Genomic DNA, 19,419 nt, shown 5'->3' with positions numbered 1-19,419 from the left:
GGGTCACCCAGCAGCCACGGTGCAGAAGCCACAGTGGACTATAGTGACGTGCTCGTGAGCCAGCCCGTTCTCACTCCCGAGGCGTAACATGTCGACGTTTTGTCACGTCCCGCGGCGTTCCTGAGGAACGCGAAAGGAGACCTTTGGCGTTCTTATGGTACGCCGTGGGTTATGGCTGGAATCCAGTGCAATGACGCTCCCGCGGTAATAGACGTTCCAGCCCTGTATTCCAGCCCTAAACCTAACCTTATCCCTAGCCCTGACCATAACCTTATTCCTGATCTTAACCAGGACTATAATGATGTTAAATAGCGTGTTTCTAAGCGATTTGAAGAAAAAGAGCGAACATGTGTAGATGGAGTCCAGACGGTTCTCATATTTCCTCTTTTTTCCGAGGTCGTCATTTAGGAACGTGGTGGGTAGCCGAAAACGTAATATGTTGACGATTTGTCACCTAGCGTAAAATGTTACGCTTTGGGAGTGAGAACGTGTTGTGTGAGCTCTGCTGGCAGCCGGCCGTGCAAGAGTGGACCGAGCACTGGACACCGAGAAACACCAACGTCAGGCTCATGTTGTCATGTCTATGTCTCATTATGTTTCCTGTTTTAATGTTGAAGATTTTGGTGTTTTCATGTCCATTGTGTTTAGTTTTGCTTCCTCCTTAGCATCATGTTCATTTGTGCCAGCTTTGTTCCCCAGGTGTTTCCACTTCCCTCATCACCCTGCTGTGTATTTAAGTCCTCTGTCTCGCTCTGTTCAGTGTCTGGCTGTCTGTTATGTTCTCGTCACGTTTTCATGTTCCATACCAGGTTTTCATGTTTAGGATCTTTCATGTTTTCTTTCTAGTCTACCCAGTTTAGGTTTTTGCTCAGCGTTGAATTGTTTTTTAAATCATCCACAATAAACCGCTCGCTTTCAGTTAAGAATCAAGTTTTAGTTTTGCATGTCTGCATTTGGGTCCCCCTCCTCACTCCACATAGTCTGCTTCGGCTGACTGTGACACAGGACATGCAGGACATTTTTGGATTTTCTGTTTGGGCCTTCATTATTTTACAAAATAACCAAAGTGCTGTCTTTAAAATGCACTGTTTTGTTGTCTTAACCCTTTTCAGCTATGACTAAATTTCTATGTTAAGATATTTTAAAAATAGAGATTAAATTTAAGCGATTTGATTAAAATGGTGGATGGCTGAGTTTGACATTTTACTAAAACGAGTAATTATAAGTGACTGTATTGCTCAGAGAAAGCACACACTCAGTGGATCTGCACCAGTGAGTAACACAGAAAAAACTAACTCTTCCAAAACGTTATCATCCATGTTTTCATGTAATTCCATCTGGATTTAGGTTTACAGATTAATTTCCAACTCTGTGACTGACAAAGTTAAGCTACAGTAAGTGACAGTGACATTGACTGCAGGCTTACCCTTCCACAAAGCCAGTAGAAATGAACATAACGAAAGCAGAGCCGTAGCTGAGACAGCAAAGTAAGAAGAAATCCAATGAGGATGTCTCTATACGAAGGATATTGATGTGCTGTGGTTAATCTCTGGCAGCTTGCCATGAAGAAGTACTGGCTCTGAAACTAATGCACACCTGTGGGAATAAATCAATGTTTGCAATGACAGCTGCTTATTTTTTATGGAACTGAAATGTAGAAAAATAATTCCACGGCTGCTGGTAGAGTGATTTGTGTCCATGGTTGTTTTTGCTAATTAATTTCCCCCCTTTTGCTCCAGAGAGATGCACATCTTATTACTCGCTGTATATCTTGCTGTGCTACTAACCATATGAAAGCCATTTATCACCTGATCCAGGCAACAACAGGTGAGGTTGGATAAGCTAATAATAAAAGCACACGAGCAATGTGGATTGGAAAGACAGCAGTACATGAAACAGTGGAATTGTGGATTAAAGTTATAACTTGGGACAGTTATATTAATATTTGTCAATCGGTATTCCAGGAAAACATCGAGGAACAAAGATTGAGCTGCTGATGCAATGAAGGTGAAATATCTGGAGTTACCCTTGCGAAATGAATTAATGGAGAGCATAAAGTCATTTTCTGAGAATCACAAGAAACTGATGATTACAAAGCCTGTGAAAGATTAATTTCCTCAGTGTGACTGAATCATTAAACTGTCCAATATCATTTCAATATCGTCTTAATGCTATGTTCAAGTCACATGCCTGTGGTTTTAGAGTGACAACTTGCACCTGCTAAGGAGGCTCTTTGGATTTGAGTAGTAAATTTTAACTTTTCGGCTTCTGATGAGAAATTACTAACGGCTTTGTTCAAAGTTCAGTAACTAGAAAATCCATTGATTAATGCTAACACTAAAAAAACCCCTGACATGTTTCAGCTGTTTACATATTAAAACATGTAATTATACAGTCAGATAATGAAACTGAGTGGTAGTTTTCAGCTGAAAACCAGAAAGTATTTAAAACAAAGACAAGAAAATATACACAATAGGGAGACAATTAAAAAGTAGTATTATGTATATTTTTGTAAAGTGCAGCTGTCCTGTGCATGCCTCAAACACACACGCATACACATGTCATGCCTTAAAAGACTGTTGTCTATGGAGCGAGGTGATAGAGGTAATAGCTCTGGGGAAAAACAGTCAGCATACAGATTTGGGAGAGGACTTCCCAAAATCCCCTCTCCTGCACCGAGTCCTTTCTGTCCTGTTTCATACAGCTGCCATCCCAAGCTGTCATGTTGAGACAGATGATGCTTTCAATTGCAGTTCTGTAGATGTTTGCAGAGGAGAGCCCAGCCCTTTAAGGCTTCCTGTGGAAAAAGAGCCTTTTCTGGGCTTTGTATCTCCTCCATGTCGTCTTTTCCCTGGATTTCTGTGGTCCATATCGACCTTCTCGGTCGTACTGCTGTTCAGGATCAGGCTGTTTTCTGAACACCGTTGGGTCCGGTGCTGGATCTCTTCCCTGTAGTGATATGAGACCCACTAAGTCTGAAAACCTCACAAGGGTATTAGAAGAGTAGAAGGCAGTAGAGCCATGTGTGAATAGAGTGAAGAGGGCTGGGCTGAGCACATATCCCCGTGGTGTACCTGTGTCCAGGACAAGTATGGATAATGCAATAACATGTTCTCTATGTGCCTGCGTGGATTTTCCTGGGGTGATCCGATTTTCTCTCACCTTCTGAAGATAGCTGTGTTAAGTTAACAGGTGATTAAACTTACTTTTGTCATAGATGTGATAAATCCCTGTGATGGACTAGCTGTGTGTTTTGCCCAATGTCGGCTGGGTTAGGCTGTAGGCCCTGAAAACGGATGTGTAGATGTTCACACACAGTTACGGTAGGTTTATGCTGTCTGTCTTGGTCTTGGAAGTGAGAGTGTAAACCTTTACAGTTTTACTAGTTTACTAATATTGGGGAAAAATTGAATCAGCTACACTGGTTCAGTGTCCTAAAAGAACATGTTGACAAAAACGGAAGTAAACACACTTATTCTCCATGCTGAAGGGTTTATTGACATGGATAGTCTTTCAGAGCACTTGAACTCTTATTTACCAGTATGAACAGCTCACAGGCACTTTAATGAATGCAAGTACTCACTCTGCACAATCACACCACTGAAATGGCATTCGGAAAGTCCACTCTTTACTCTTTATCAGTGTTGGGAAGGTTACTTTTAAAATGTATTCCACTACAGATTACAGAATACATGCCCCAAAATGTATTTTGTAACGTATTCCTCTACATTATTCAATGAGAGTAACGTATTCTGAATACTTTGGATTACTTAATGTATTATCATGCTTTTTACAACTACATGAATGTACTATTGCTGTGTGATTTATTACTATTACTGAAGGTTACTCGCCATACCAATACCAACTAGATGTTTAAATCTAAATATAAAATGAGTAACAAGGTGGACATTAGGTAAGGCTGCACTTTTTGCAGCGATCTTGTATAGAAAACTATTCTGCACGTATATAAAACAGGTCCGCGGCTCCGAACCGTAGTAAAGGGACCTCTGGCTAATATGTCGGGTTCTGTGTCGGGCTTGTAGCCGAAAACTAGCTTTACTTTGTTGTTGTGTGGGTCAACTTTGCTAGCGAGAGAAAGAGAGAGGCGTTGAAAGGCTGCTCCAACTGAACTTCTTGTTTCGGAGGAAAACACGAACACAGTGTACAGTTGAGTCTTAATAGCTTACTTACAACTGGGCTACACTGCCCGTGAGGCTACATTCTTTAGGTCTATGCCTGTAACACTCTGCCTATTGCCTTTATATTAAATAATTTTTTGAACAATAATTTGAAAAACGATTCCTTCACGTCATTATGCGGGCCACAAATAGGTTAGCTGACATGGGCCGCGAGGTTGAAACACAGGCATTAGAGCCTCTTAATGCGTGTTTTGTTTGGGTTTCCACCAGCGTGGAATTACCAAAAATAGAGAGGGCATAGCCTAACATATGAAACAGGAAAAGACCGCCTTGTAATCCATTTATTTCAACAAAGTAACTGTATTCTGAATACCACCTTTTAAAATGGTAACTATAACAGAATACAGTTACTCATATTTTGTATTTTAAATACGTAACGCCGGTGTTCTGGGAATCCATCCTACCCGTTGTTTCTGCGCATGCGCACAACACGAAATTAAGTGGCGAACCCTACTACCTTTGTGAATGTGACATACAAGCATGCTAACAGCTAAAATTTAGTGGCAAATCGTTCTACCTTTGTTAATCTGAGCTAGAAGCATATTTTCACAGCTAAAATTCAGTGGCGAACCATCCTACCTTTGTTAATAACAGCTAGAAACTCTGACAGGTAAAATGAAGTGCCAAACCATGTTACCTTTGTGAATGTTACCTACAACTTTGAGCTTAAACCTGTTCATCAGTAATTTAACACATAGCTGTGTCTATATGCCACATAGTTGTGTCTTTTCCCCTGTCTTTTTAATAGCCCTTCATTTGGCAGCTACTCAGAAACTTGTTTACACCACTTAGGATGCTGCAACAGAATCACAGACAGCTTAATGTTCCAGAGCCTAATTAAAAATCAGTCTATGACAGTGATCCAACTGCTCCCCAGGGACAAGGCTTCCTTCAAGATGTTTGTATGGGTTACTCGAACTCTTCATATTTTTCCAACAAATGTGTTCCTTGCCCTTACAGTGTACACACACAGCATCCTTTAATATGGACAAGTTCAATCCCCAAAGTCCACAATGTGTGCAAACAGAGATACTGCACTAAGACCAGCAGATGTCTGCACAGGCCAACCGCAAAAGCAAGATAACCAAGTTTCTCTATGATTTATATGGAAATCAGCACAAGACCTAGACTATGCAACAAAAATGGAATCTCGGTGCTGATATGAGATTTCAATTACTTTGTTTTTGTTAGGTAGGGCTCAATCACACGTTCCCTTTCTAGTGTTGGGATGAGTGAAATCATGAAAGGTAGAAATATCTCCCACCTTGTTTTATTCATTTCACCAGCTGTGTTTTTGCAAAGGGTGCTAATAGAGCAGCATGCTGCCTTTCAAACAAATGTTGCCTCTTTTATTTTAGTGTTAACTGCTTTCAAAGAGTTTGCTGTCTAAAGAATAAAGAAGAAACATTGTATTTTTTTCTTCCACTGAATGAGCTTTTTAAAACTCATTTGGCATCCAGATCCAAATGTGCCAGCGAGATTAATGGCGCTCAGTTAAACTTGGCTATTGTGGGTTTCAAAACAAGCCTGTTTATTTAATCTTCAGAGCGAACGGTAATAAACTAGGAGTCAGCTGACGTATCTTCTTCAACCTTGTGGCTGTAGTTTCAAGGCCAACATAAACTTTGATGCATCCTTTGAGACACACTGCTTCATCCCCAAAGGACTCGATGCATTAGATCATTAGGGGATTCTGATGAATGCTTTCAGAAAGCCAATTTACAAGACCAAAGGATTCTTGATAAAAGCTTGTGTCACAGCTGAGGTCAGCTGAGGCTGAGTGACAAATTAAAGGAAAGAAAAGACAGTCGTAAGAAGCATTATTATACAAATCACCTGTGTTTGACTGATACAATGCAATCACACAATATTAGAAGACAGTTACAATGTAATGCATCCTGTTGAAGGGGTTGTTGACAGTGTTTAATGGAGTTTTCTTCTTTGGACAGTTCTAAAAAAGAGAGAAAGATGAAGACGCAGATGTTAGCTGTGAAAGTAGAGCCAACGGCCGTGTGGTTAGCATGTTGATTTCCTGTGTGTCTCCTGTCCAAGACCACAGATTTATCTACAGTGGTTTCATTTTTCCAACCTTCCATGTTTTATATTATCTACGAGTATGAGCTTTACTCTTTCTTTTCCTTTGTTGGCTTGAGAAACTACTCTTGATTTTGGATAGATTGTTCAATTCAGTTTTATTTACTGTATACGGCGCCAAATAACAACATTACAACATTATGTGTATCTGTGTGAGATTTAGGGTGATGTCATCCTGGAAGGTACCACTCCCATCAGTCTCGCTGTAACAGTCAGGTTCACATTTCCTTGAATTTGTCATCCATCCCTACGCCTTCTTGTCTTGTACATGAATGAATGTTCCTGCTGTTAATAAGAATGAATTTTAGAGAGCGAGGGGGAATGTTGCATTTATGGAAATTCACAATGGATTTGTAGGTTCAGCTGGGGAAAATATAAATCAGTCTTCAACTTCTTTTTCCCTCTTAAATATTAAACAATTGTGACTCAAAATCCTGTTTCAAACACCTCCAGGCTATCAGTGATTAAACAGCTTGTTTTTGAAACCAGTGTAATAAGCATTTTTTAGCTGTTTTACCTATTTACTTTCTGCCATCTTTGGGGAATGATATCATCACTCCATCTCAAGGCATGCCAAGACAGAGAAAGAATCCACGAGACAAAAATTAGCATGCGATTTCCACGGCACTGTGACTAAACTCACTTGGCTGAAGTAGTTGTGGATGTCTCTCATAAAATCTATATTACTTCTGGGCTTTGAGAAGATAACAGGTGGGATTTTGTGATGCAATTAGAATTTATCTAAGATGGTTTAGCCTCTCCTGTTGATGTGGCAGCCTACATAGAGGTTGCATCCTGTTATGTGAACATAAACTATTCCTGGCAGGAGGCCCACCATCATTCCTTGACTTCATGGAAACCATAGTCAGGCAAAACTGTGGCTCACACCAACTTTTATATCCTGGCTTCTAAGGGAATTGGCATAAATCAAACGGCCCGGAGCAATCGAATGTGGGCAGATGACACAGAATACAAAGCGAAGCACAAAACTGAAACATGTGAATAGACACCTTCACAGAACCATTACAGGACAATCATAGAGGAAATGTCAAAGCACCCGGGTTTGTAGGCGTACTCCATGATGAGGTGAATTTAAAATTAATTATGAGCCCAGTGGGGTTATTGACAGACACCACCTAGTCATTTAACTATGTGAACAAAATGACTTTTCTCAGCAACTTCCATTAATTTAGCTTAAATAAAACAGCATGCAGCAGGATTGCTAAGCTACATTTGAATCGATGAAAAGGAGCAACATAAAACATATGTCTGTCTTTCTTTCTTTCTCTCTCTGTCAGGTATGCATGTGTGAGCGTCTGGTGCAGGTGGGGGACGGAGAACGAGTGTGAGCGTTTGAACTTTGCTTTTTTCACAGTGGTAATTCACTTTTTCGTCCTGTTGCAAAATCCTTTTTCCCTTGTTTTTTGTTTGGTGTTCTTTTCGGCAGCGCTTAGCTCGGTGCGATGGCCGGAAGAAATCATGCGACGGAGGGCTTTCGGAGCCTCTCCCGGCGGCATGGTATTGAAATACCGGTTGGTACCGATTTTTCGGTAGAGGAGTGTGGTTTGGCTGTAGGGGAAGTTGTTGGGTATGAAAATATAAAGGCAGCTTCTAGGATGATTAATGCGGCTGTTATGTTTGTGGATTCTGTTGACAAAGTGAATAGCGTAGTTGAGAAGGGAGTTGTTTTGAGAAGTACGTTTACTACGTACTTTCCTCTAATGAACCTGGCGATGAAGATCATTCTGTCTAATTTGCCGCCTTTCATCAGTGATGATATTTTGCTGAAAGAGTTGTCACGTCATGGTCAGATTGTGTCAGCTATGGTTATGCTCCCTTCTGGGTGTAAATCTGCGAAGTTAAGGCATGTTGTTTCATTTCGCAGATGGGTGTATATGATTCCAAACAATGAGAATGAGGAGCTGAACATAGTTATGAAATTTAAGGTTGACGGGTTTGACTACACAATTGTTGCAACAACAGAAACCATGAGATGTTTTGGGTGCCATCAGGAAGGGCATTCGGTCCGTAATTGTCCTGAGAAGGTGCATAATGAAGCTGAAACTGTGCAGGGCTCTGACAACGCAGGAGAGGGGACTTCAGCAGGTACTTTGGCAAGGGTCTCAGCAGGTAAGGGGGGCAAAGGTGTTTCTGCAAGTGACGCAAGGGACGGAGCCCCAGCATTCAATGTCAGAGATGGAAAGACGGGCGGAGTTTCAGGATGTGAGACTCTTAGCAATCAGGACACCAGTAAGGTTGTTGCTACTTCTGCTGAAGTGTGTGAGGAGTTTGGCCACACAACTACGCCAGTAGGAGTGCAACAGGAAATGGATGTGGATGGAATGGTCCACAGTGGCGGGAATCTGTTTGGGGATAATGAAAGTGTTTTTAAGATTCCACATACAAAAAGGAAACCTAAGGATTCTAAAGGTGCAAAGCCAAAAAAGATGCAGGCAAACGAAAAGGGTGGAAGAGAGAGTGAGTCGGATGTTTTATCCGATTCAGACAGTGATAGAGAGTCATCTGACTCTTCTATTCCTGATGGTCAGAGAAGTAATGGGTACAGTTTAGAACAAATTAGGAGTTTTTTGGAAGTAACCAAAGGAAAGCGAGATGTGGTTGTACTGGATTTTTTCCCTGATAGAGAGTTGTTTCTTGATTCAGCTAAATGGTTAGTGCCACAAAGGACCCCTGATACACTGAAAGTGTATAGACTGCGAAAACTGATGCAGGAAATTAGAGCCAGAGTTTGATGCTATACCTGACAGGGGAAAAACAGCAGATAAGATGCTGTATTCTTGTTTTTTTATGGCTCTTTTTGAGTAGCTTTAAAATCCCATCCTTGAACCATAATGGTGCAAGGGACATGAAAAAAAGGGCGATGTATTTTGACCTTTTAAAATCTAAATGCATCGACATAGCGTTTGCTCAAGAAACTCATAGTAGTTTTGATATCAAAGTTGACTGGAAGAAAGAATGGGATGGTAATATTGTTTTGAGTCATAACACCTCACTGAGTTCAGGAGTTGCTATTCTCTTTTCGAAGACCTTTCTTCCAGTTTCTATTGACGTAGATGATATTGTACCTGGGAGGTTGTTAAAGGTCATTGTCACGTATGAAAATTCAAAGTTTACATTGTTGAATGTGTATGCTCCAGTGTCTCCACATGATCGCTGTGTTTTCTTAGACAAGTTAACGAGTACGCTGTTAAGTTGCACATCAACTGATTATTTGAGGTGATTTTAATTGTACTATTGATGATTTGGATAGGAATCACTTCGAGCCACATATGCATTCAAGGAGGATATTGAAACGCATTGTCGAGACCTATAACTTAGTTGATGTGTGGCGTTCTAAACATGATAAAACACAGCTTTTTTCGAGGGCCATTGTAAGGAGAATTTCATTTCTTTGGCATGAATAGATAGGTTTTATTGTTATGATCATCATTTACAAATTTTCAATTCTTGCAACATGTGTCCGGTGGGTTTTTCTGATGGTTTTTCTGGTTGTGTGTGTGTTTATAAATAGACTAAGACCTAAGAGTGCGTACTGGCATTTGTAATACGGTTTTGCTGAATGATGGGTGTTTTAGAAAAGGTTTTTACTTTTTTTGGAATCAATGGAGAACTATGAAATGTCAGTTTGCTTCCTTACAGCAATGGTGGGACATTGGTAAAATAAAGATTTAGCAGTTCTGTATTCAATACACATGTAATGTCACAAGAGAGATGGTGAAATCTATTGAAGAATTAGACTGATATAGTGGATCTTCAACGGTTGAGTGAGTCCACAGGAGACCGAGGCCATTTGCAGGCCCTCAAAACTAAAAACACTGTTTTGGCTGATCTGCTAGGGCTCAGAGCACAGGGAGCCCTGGTCCGTTCACGTTTTCAAAATCTTTCAAAGTTTTGCTGAAATGGATGCTCCCTCGAAATTCTTCTTTAGCTTGGAGAAAAAGAATGGACAGAATCGCCTTATTCATTGTATTTGATCTGAGGATGGGAAGGAGCTGACTGAACCCACTGCATTACGAAAAAGGGCTGTTGACTACTTTTCAAAGCTGTATGTCAGCGAGTTTAGCAGAAGGCAAGGCAGTTATTGTCTCACAATTCAACAACAAGGTGATTCAAAGTGCTTTACAGAAACATTAGAAACAAAAACAAATAAAAAGCATGATTTAAAATTTAGAGAAGTTTAGAGAAGTAGGAGGTCTCAGAGCAAGACAATATCATCTTGGAGCTTGCCTTAACTCTGCAAGTACTGCAGGATGCATTGTCAAGTATGGAAAATGGTAAAGGTCCAGGAATAGATGGCTTGCCTGTGGAATTTTATAAATCATACTGGTCTGTGTTGGCTGGTGATTTGTTGGAGGTTCTTAATGACAGTGCGGCTAGGTGAAAGCTCCCCTTAAGCTGTCGCAGAGCTGTGCTCACTCTTCTTCCCAAGAAGGTGGGATCTTTATGAAATAAAGAACTGGAGACCAGTCAGCCTCTTGTGTGCTGACTATAAGATCATCTCAAAAGCACTGGCATGCAGGTTACAGAAAGTGATTGATCAAGTTGTACATGCGGATCAATCCTATTGTATTCCTGGCAGATCAATAAGAAACAATATCGCACTAATTCGGGATTATTTGGATGTCTCTAATTTATTGGGCTTGAACTTTGGTCTGATTTCCCTCGACCAAGAAAAGCCTTTTGATCGGGTGGAGCACCAACATCTTTGGAATGTTTTGAAGGCTTTTGGTTTCTCCTCTGGTTTCATTGCCATGATTAAGACCCTCTATTGTGACATTGAAAGTGTTTTGAAGGTCAATGGTAGTTTAAGTGCTCCCTTTAATGTAAAGAGAGGTGTTCGACAAGGTTGTGCAATGTCAGGTATGTTGTACTCTTTAAGTATTGAACCTTTATTATAACCTGCATGGGATAAAACTGAATGGCATTTCTTTACCTTTTCAACTTTCTGCATATGCGGATGATATTATTGTGGCTATAACGGGAGAGTCAGATGTACTTGCTTTAACACGACTCATTGAATGTTTTGGTAAAATTTCATCCTCTAAAGTTAATTGGAGTAAGAGTAAAGCTTTGTTAGTAGGTAAATGGACAAGAGCAGGACCCAATTTACCTGATGACCTACAATGGACAAAAACTGGTTTAAAATATTTGGGTGTTTATTTAGGGGATAACATGGAGGTCATGAAAAATGGGGAAGGGTTTGTTGAACTGGTAGAGGGTAGGTTACAGAAATGGCATTGGCTTTTACCACGAATGTCTTACAGGGGTCGTGTACTTATTATTAATAATCTATCTATCGGCACCGTCTATCAGTTTTGGAACCTCCACCTAACCTGTTGACCAAATTACAAACTATTATTTTGAACTTTTTTCGGGACAGGCTTCATTGGATACCTCAAAGCGTTTTGTTCCTGTCAAAGGAGGAAGGAGGGCAGGGTTTGATTCATCTCGAAAGTCGGAAAGCAGCTTTTAGGTTACAGTTTTTTGTATGGGGATCAAAATGTTTTGTGGAGGCAGGTTACAGAATACTTATTTTCTAAAGTTGGCAATTTGGGGTTTGGTAAGACTTTGTTTGTTTTTGATCAGGGTGTAACGTGTTTGTCACCTTTCTATGTTAGTGTGCTAAAGGCTTGGGGGCTGATGGAAACAGAACGACGGTGGAAGTCTACATCTTTGCATTGGCTTTAATGGAACCTATTCTCAAAGGGTCTCGTTTGGGTTCATCCTGGGATGATGCAGCAATGATGTCAGAGCTACTGAAGAGAAGGGCAGTTACAACGGTAAGGCTTTTGCTTGAACTTGCTGGAGCCAAAATGGAAGATGCTGTGTCCTTGGCAAGAAAACTTGAGGTTCGCTCTCTCTGAATTGTGGGCTTGATGTTGACAAGATTCAAGCAGGCACTCTCAGACGATGATAAAAAACTTGATTCCTGATAAAACGGACAGTTTCTTTGGCCTGTGCTATAGACAGCAGCTCAAGGACTTTGAAAGCCCTGGTCCTTATTTGGAGAAGGAGAAGTACCGCTGGACACCACTGGATTCGGTGACTGGGAAGGTGTTGTATAAAAGCTGTGTTAAGGCAATAAACAAAACAAAGTTAAATGGTAAAACTGATACGCCTTGGAGAGAACATTTTAAGGTTGGTTTTGATGTGGGCCCTGTATGGGGGTCGCTGTACAAGCCACCATTGACCAAGAATGCTGGTGATTTACAGTGGCGGATTTTACATGGTATCATTGCGGTAAATGCTTTCGTGTCCATCATTAAGCCTGGGTCTTCAGATGCATGTCCTTTTTGTTCAATGAGAGAAACTATTTTTCATTGTTTTGTACAGCGTTTCAGATTGATTGATATATTTTAGGTACTTAATGGTATTTGGGAATCCTTTGGAGAATGTTTTACACAACAGTGTTTTATTTTTGGTTTTTCATATGACTAAGGGAAGAAGAAAAAGGGACTACTTTCTACTACTACTTGAGTAGAAAGTATAAGATTGATAATGGACGAAATACTGATTGTGTTGAGCTCTTCAAAAGTATGTCGAGAGAGAGTATAAATATTATTTCAATATGGATGGACTGGATGTTTTTCAAAATCTTTGGGATTATAAAGGTAGTCTGTTTACTTTAAATAACTCTGAACTTGTATTTAGCAATGTGTTGGTTTGAGCTGACTGTTTGTATGGTTTACTATTGAGTGAATAAATGTGTTTTTAAAAATCAAATCTTTCTTTCTTTCTTTCTTTCTTTCTTTCTTTCTTTCTTTCTTTCTTTCTTTCATACCATAAAAGAATCAAAAACACGCCGCCGGTCAGTCTGCTAGTCTGAAGCTAAAGAAGACCCGTTGTCATATACTTTGATATGACAGCCTCTGGACCTTTCTGTGCCCTGTACCCTGTAACAGCCGCTGAGCACAGAAAAAGATGTGTGTGGTCAAACATACAGATTTGGATCTGATGTTTGTACCTCTCTGAATAAGCAGCTAGCTGTCCAAGCAGTCACATGGTGTATACAGCGAGGAAGAGTGGGAAGATCAATACTAATTGAGTTCTCTGCATGAGCCATTTTTGATTCAATTAAAAAACGCTGATGGGAAGTTTTTGGTCTTTTTTTTCTTTGCTGTTATTGGTAAACTTGAGTAGACAATGATGATTCATTCACTCTTTTTAAGTGGCACTCGCCTCAAACCCCTGATGGGCAGTCAATAAATGAGGAAAGGCAGTGGTGAGAGCTATTAAAAACCCAATCACATAGTTCTGTAATGTAGTTAAATGCATACACTGTGAGTTACATATTGCAAGGTACACATACAGTTATATCCATCCGTGACATATGTTGTAAATTTGCCTCACTACACCAACACAGTGGATTTTCTTTCACGCTGTGAAGATGTGACTGAATAGCTGCCAGACTTTCAGCTTTAATTTGGGCAACTGTTGAGAAAAGTATTGCATTAACAGTTTAGAAATTACAGTTAAAGTAATACTTTTATTTTTACTGAGAGGCTCAAAATTAACTGAACAACTGACTTACGTGCAGGTCCATGGCCCGATGAGGCATTTTCACTCATTATTCCATCATAAATTAAACAGATAAAAACATCTACAGTCGATCCCGACTGTGGAACTTGCTCCTCAATGGAACGCTATTGGAATCTATAAAAGAAATCAAGCATGTGGTAATTTTTTTAAAAGGAGGAACCCACCCACCAGCTCACCAAAGACAACTAAAGTGAAAGCATTTACAGATCCAGTCACCTAATCCCTGGCTGATCCTTGGACGGTCCTTGACCGTAACGAGATCCCCTGCCTGTGATGTGGTCATTATCACCTCGAATAGCAACACCCCTAAACAGCATTTAGGAAAACTGGTGGTAATGTCTTGTGTATCCACCAGAAGGAGTAGTGACAAAGAAAGCTTCATTTAAAGATTGCTAAACTGAATATTCATGCTTTTTTAATTTGCTCAGGGTTTCTACAATTATCGCAGAATCATAAAGCTTTCTGCAAAATACTTATATAGATGTTTACATGCAGCAACTAGAGGTTGTGCACACAGAACAGGCAAGATAGAAGGCAGAAACTAGTGCTTGCTCTGTATGTAATTATTGATGATTAATGTTTCCGAACATGAAAGCATGAAACGATTAATCAACCACACTGCTAATGTTTTTCTACAAACAGTCAAATTCCTAAAGAGTCAGCCCCCCCACTGCCTCCAACAAAAAAAACAACCTTTTCTTTGGAGAGATGAAACCAAAATGAAGAAGAAAGTTTGAGGAAGGAAATGAAATGCTCTATAATCCAAAGCACATCACATCATCAGCCAAACAGTGCAGTGCTGAGTGTGTAATGGCATGGGTGTGTATTCCTGCCAACTGATTCCGTTCACTGCTGACTCAAGTAGCAGAATGAAATCTGAAGTGTATAGGTCTATCCTCCCTGCTTGGATTCAGACTAATCCTGCAAAAATGATTAGATGCTGCTTCACTGTGAAAAGGGATAATGCACTGCAAAAGCAACCCAATATACTAGCCATGGGTTGCTTTTGAATATCCAATTTCTCAAGGCAAAGAAATGGGATATTCTTCAATGGCCAACTCAGTCACTTGATCTCAGCCTAACAGAGCAGAGTTTCTAGATAAAACTGAATGCAGTGAGCACCTCAAACAGCAACAACTGAAAGTGGCTCAAGTGAAGGGATAGCAGAGCATCTCTGGGAGAGAAACATAGCATTCAGTGATGTCCATGGATTCTAGACTTTAGACAGTTATTGAGAGCAACAGATTTTCATCCAAATATTGAAATCAATCTTCTTACTTATAACAATGTTCATTTTTTCAGTTCATTGTGAGGCTTTGAATATGGGGGACTATTGATAACAATGTGTAATGTAATTCTAAAAGACTTCAAGCAATGCTTTTTTTAACACTATCCCGGGCAACGATGAAATAGTCCAGCAATCAGTGTTTTCAGGTGATGATGTAGTGTTAGAAATCTAACTTTCTGCTCTTTCTTTGAATATATACCATCAATCATGATCTATGAGTCACTGATAAGTTCAAAATATTACTCTGGTGTGGGAAAGTGTTAAATCACTTGAATTAAATGTGAAAGTCTGCACTTGAAGCAGATCTTGATGTTTGATTTAACTCTGGTGGTGTACAGGGGTGAAATTACAAAACATGTTTCATTGTTCAAGACCTTAATGACCCAGCTGTAATATATAGAGTGACTCTTGTGTCTCACGTTCGAGCTAAATTGCAGCACTTTAAAACCCAAGAAGTGAATTGCAAAGCTGTATAATACAGCGACAATGGATTACCTGTAGTGTCTAAACATACTGCTTACACAGTGGCTGTTGTAGGTCGTGTCAGGCAGATGGCAGTGATGCCTGTGATTTCTGATGGATGCTGATGAAATTAACTGATTGCAGTCCACCCCCAAGCATGTGTCTGTGTTTGTTTATGTGTGCCAGTGCAAATGTATTTTGCCTCAGGCTTGTTTCATTATGAGTGCATGAAAACATGACTGTTTGTTTACCCATTAAAAAGAGATAGACCACACTGTGACATATTCAAAACTCACCATCGCGGACTGTGAAGTAAACATATTCTTTGTTACTGAAGATAGAGACACAGTGGTAAGGAGAAGGAAATTATAGTGAACGTCCCAGCAGCTCATTGCCTTTTTATGCTGCTTGAAATGCCAAAGGATAACTCTTAAGCCATTAGAAAGTCTAATGTTGAGTGCATGAATATCCTCTTCCCTCTTACTGAGAGATGCTGTCATTACCAGCATCATCATATCTATTCATCTTTACCCCTCATTATAATGAATGAAAAGAAGGAGTCTTTTTATGTTACATTAAGCCCCACAATACCTTGCAGCTTCCATCAATTCCTTTCCTGAAGTGGGATCCACACGAGCTAATGGTATGCTGCAAGTGTCTCTGTAAAATAGCTAAGCATATTTAGCTACTTTATATATTCTATTAGAAGCACTTAAGCTATAACGCAATCTGAAATACTCTAGGTTATCTTCAAGTGCAAACAATTCCTTCCCTCGCTACTAAAATCCAAAGTATTGTGCTAAAGTCTCGACCCACTCCTCATTTCTTCATATTTTGCTTCCAAGGAGCCAGACTTTCTTTTCATTTGTTGGAGAAGTATTCAGCAATACTTCTCCAGGCTTTCTGAAGGTCTTTTGTAGGTTTGGCTGCTTGTCACTCATTGTCAGTCCAGCTCTTGTACCGGACCATTTTCAGAGGAATGTTTGTTTTATTTAGTTATTTTTGCTTGTTAAGCCATTTAATACTGACTTATGAATTGCACAAAAAGGCAACAAACACAAGAAATAAACCAGTCTTGTTTCCACATGTAACAGACAACTTAGCAAAGAGCAAATTTTAAATTGCCTCTTCAGGCAGGTTGTTGCTAGTGTTCTGTTGCAAAATTACTTAATTTATTCCTATTTCTATAGTTAAGTAATACAAATGCCAAAGATAATGAAGTAACTCAGTTACTTCAAGTTACTCGTTACTTTCAAAGTAACTAGTTACTAGGGAAAGTAACTTTGGTTTTACTCAGACTTCTCTTGTTAATGTGTTGCTTCTGTAACTGGATACCCAGCCAGACTGCCAGTCTTCTAGCTTGCTTACTTGCCACAAGTGCACTGTGCCACCTACCAATAGAAAGGAAAAAATAATCTGCATATTTTCACGAGAGAAATCCCACGCCTAGACCGTCATTGACCGCCGCCATGATTCTAGCCTACGTCATAGCGTCATGTGCGCTTTTTAAATCCAACACAAACACTGCAGTTGTGGTGCTTTCGATTGTACTCAGAACTCAAAAATTCTGCCTTCCGAATAGAAAGATGTAGGTAACACCAGACTGCAGATGAGCTGCTTACAGGGCTGGAGTGGGACAAAAAATCGTCCCGGGCATTTTGACTAGAGACTGGCCCACCATTATAGGAAAAATCATAAAGCCTTTGAATGAAAACAAACGCTGTTGTGACAGTGATGTACACTGTTTTGATGGTATATATGTATCAATCTATCAATCGTTTGTTGTAAGATTCAGATAATTGTTTTTTGAAAGCAAGATATTTTAAATGAGAATAAGAAAGAAAAGTACTTTGTGCCCCCCTCTCCCTGTTCATGCCCTACCTGGGCCCCTGGCAAAACTTTGCTAGACCCGCCCCTGCACAGTTACCAGCCCTTGCAGGAACAAAAACATAATATTCCAGAAACAGGCTTTGCTGATCTGATCAGCTGTTCGTAACACTTCCCACATTGAAACAGACATCAGCGCGAACGATCGCATGTCCACCATTTCCTGCCAGAAACCGGAAGTGATGTCATTTTCACGGAAAATGTAGTTTTTTACTTGTAGGCTGTCAGCTACATGGAAAAAGGATCCTGGTGTTATTTGTCTCTCAGAAACAGTTCACAACTTCCCTTCAACTCATTCATGTCATCTAAAAGGTAAACCTGTTTCTCCATCACCTGTTCAGCTCTGATGATTCAGTAAGAACATTTCCTGGTTTCATCTTCATGTTTCCCTCTCACCACATATACCAAACACATATCATGACCAGCAGCTTTACAGCTGTGGCTCCAACAAACATCAGCTGATACTGGAAAGTAATATTAAATAAATTCTAACAACAGCTGATCAAGCTTAAACGTGCTGCTGTTGTTTAGCGCGACATCGGCTGGTTTCTTCTTTCTGGCGCAAAGTGGGCGATAAACAAACAAGAGAGAAAAGCCGATCAGCTGATCATTGATCAGTTTCATGATTGAAGCAGCAACAGGAGAGGGAGGGGAGAGAAGAAAGAAGAGGCAGCTGTTCAGCGTAAAGACAGAATAAATCCAGCTTTGTGTCTTTTTCATTGTAGCTGAAGTCCGGGACAAACGGCCTTCCTTTTCACCTCAATACAAAACGTGATATTTTCTCTGAATACCGGACAATTCCGTTTTTTACGGCAACTCTAATAACTAACCTTATGAACAAAATAAAGTTCAACATCACTAACATCATAGCACCCACCCAACTGTATAGAAACTCCATCATGCTAGCTAGTACCCAGCACGAAAGAAGTCAGCACAACGAAAATAAACTCCAACTTCTAGATCTAAGCATCATCAGCTAAAATTCATATTCATCTTTGCTACACTTGATGCAACAGACCACGAGCACCACGGCCACTGTTCACCAGTCACACACTGTTCTTTACTTTAAATCCATCACAGTACAGCAAACCACCCTGTTTATCCTGCACTAACCTGCACACAGTTAATCTACCTCAGTTTGTTTTGCAGCATGTTTCACAATATGAAAAAATAGGGTCAAATTTACAGACTCGATATCTGAGTTAAAACCATGAGGACTTACATGTAAGCTTTACATTTCCAGTTGATCAACTACCACTGAGCAGCCTGTACCTTTAAATATAACCTCTCTTTCTTATCTTTCTCCATATCTGAGTGAAGTTATTTCCCTCCTTGTGAAATACAGCAGCTGGACCTTTAGCTAGCAACACTCTGTGCGACAAACTGCAAACACACAGTTTGTGTGTTTGCTGATGTTTGTTGAACTGACAGAAACGTTGCATTTGCACACCGGCCAACTTGAACCTCTGACTATGGCACACGTCATTTGTCTTTATGTGACATACCCTGGTGATTAATATACAAACAGGACTACCTTTCATGTGTTTCTGTTTAGGCTCAAATCGGTTTCATGTTTGAAAGCTCTCAGTGATGTGAAGCAACATCTCCCTGCAAATTTGTTAAACCAAAAGTAACTAGCTTACTTTTGGAGTAGAAAGTACAGATATTTGTTTAAAAATTTAGGGAGTGAAAGTAAAAAGTTGTCAGAGAAAAAAAATATTCAAATAAAGCGCAGATACTTGAAAATTCTACTTAAGTACAGTAACGAAGTACATCCCACCTCTAGTCATGACAATGATCCCAAACACACTGCTGATAATAAAACATACCTGGTTAGAAAAACCATACCATACCACCTTTATTTATAAATCACTTTAACATAAAACCAGAGTTCACAAAGTGCTGTACATGCTAATAGCATAAGTAAAG

At 39.9% G+C, this 19,419-nt stretch overlaps 1 long non-coding RNA gene across 1 annotated transcript; it reads left to right on the top strand.

Moving 5' to 3' along the window:
• Positions 1-332: 332 nt before the first annotated feature.
• On the top strand, positions 333-17,739 carry LOC120736253. Its single transcript, XR_005696442.1, has 3 exons — positions 333-369; positions 8,571-8,573; positions 17,571-17,739. It is a non-coding gene; the product is annotated as an uncharacterized LOC120736253 (long non-coding RNA).
• The last annotated feature ends 1,680 nt before the right edge of the window (positions 17,740-19,419 follow it).

This window comes from Simochromis diagramma, unplaced genomic scaffold (genome assembly GCF_900408965.1).
Source record: "Simochromis diagramma unplaced genomic scaffold, fSimDia1.1 OVJJ01000271.1, whole genome shotgun sequence".
Classification (NCBI taxonomy): Eukaryota; Metazoa; Chordata; class Actinopteri; order Cichliformes; family Cichlidae; genus Simochromis; species Simochromis diagramma.
Note: the sequence above shows the minus strand (reverse complement) of the source record. Positions and strands in the feature narration are given on the sequence as shown.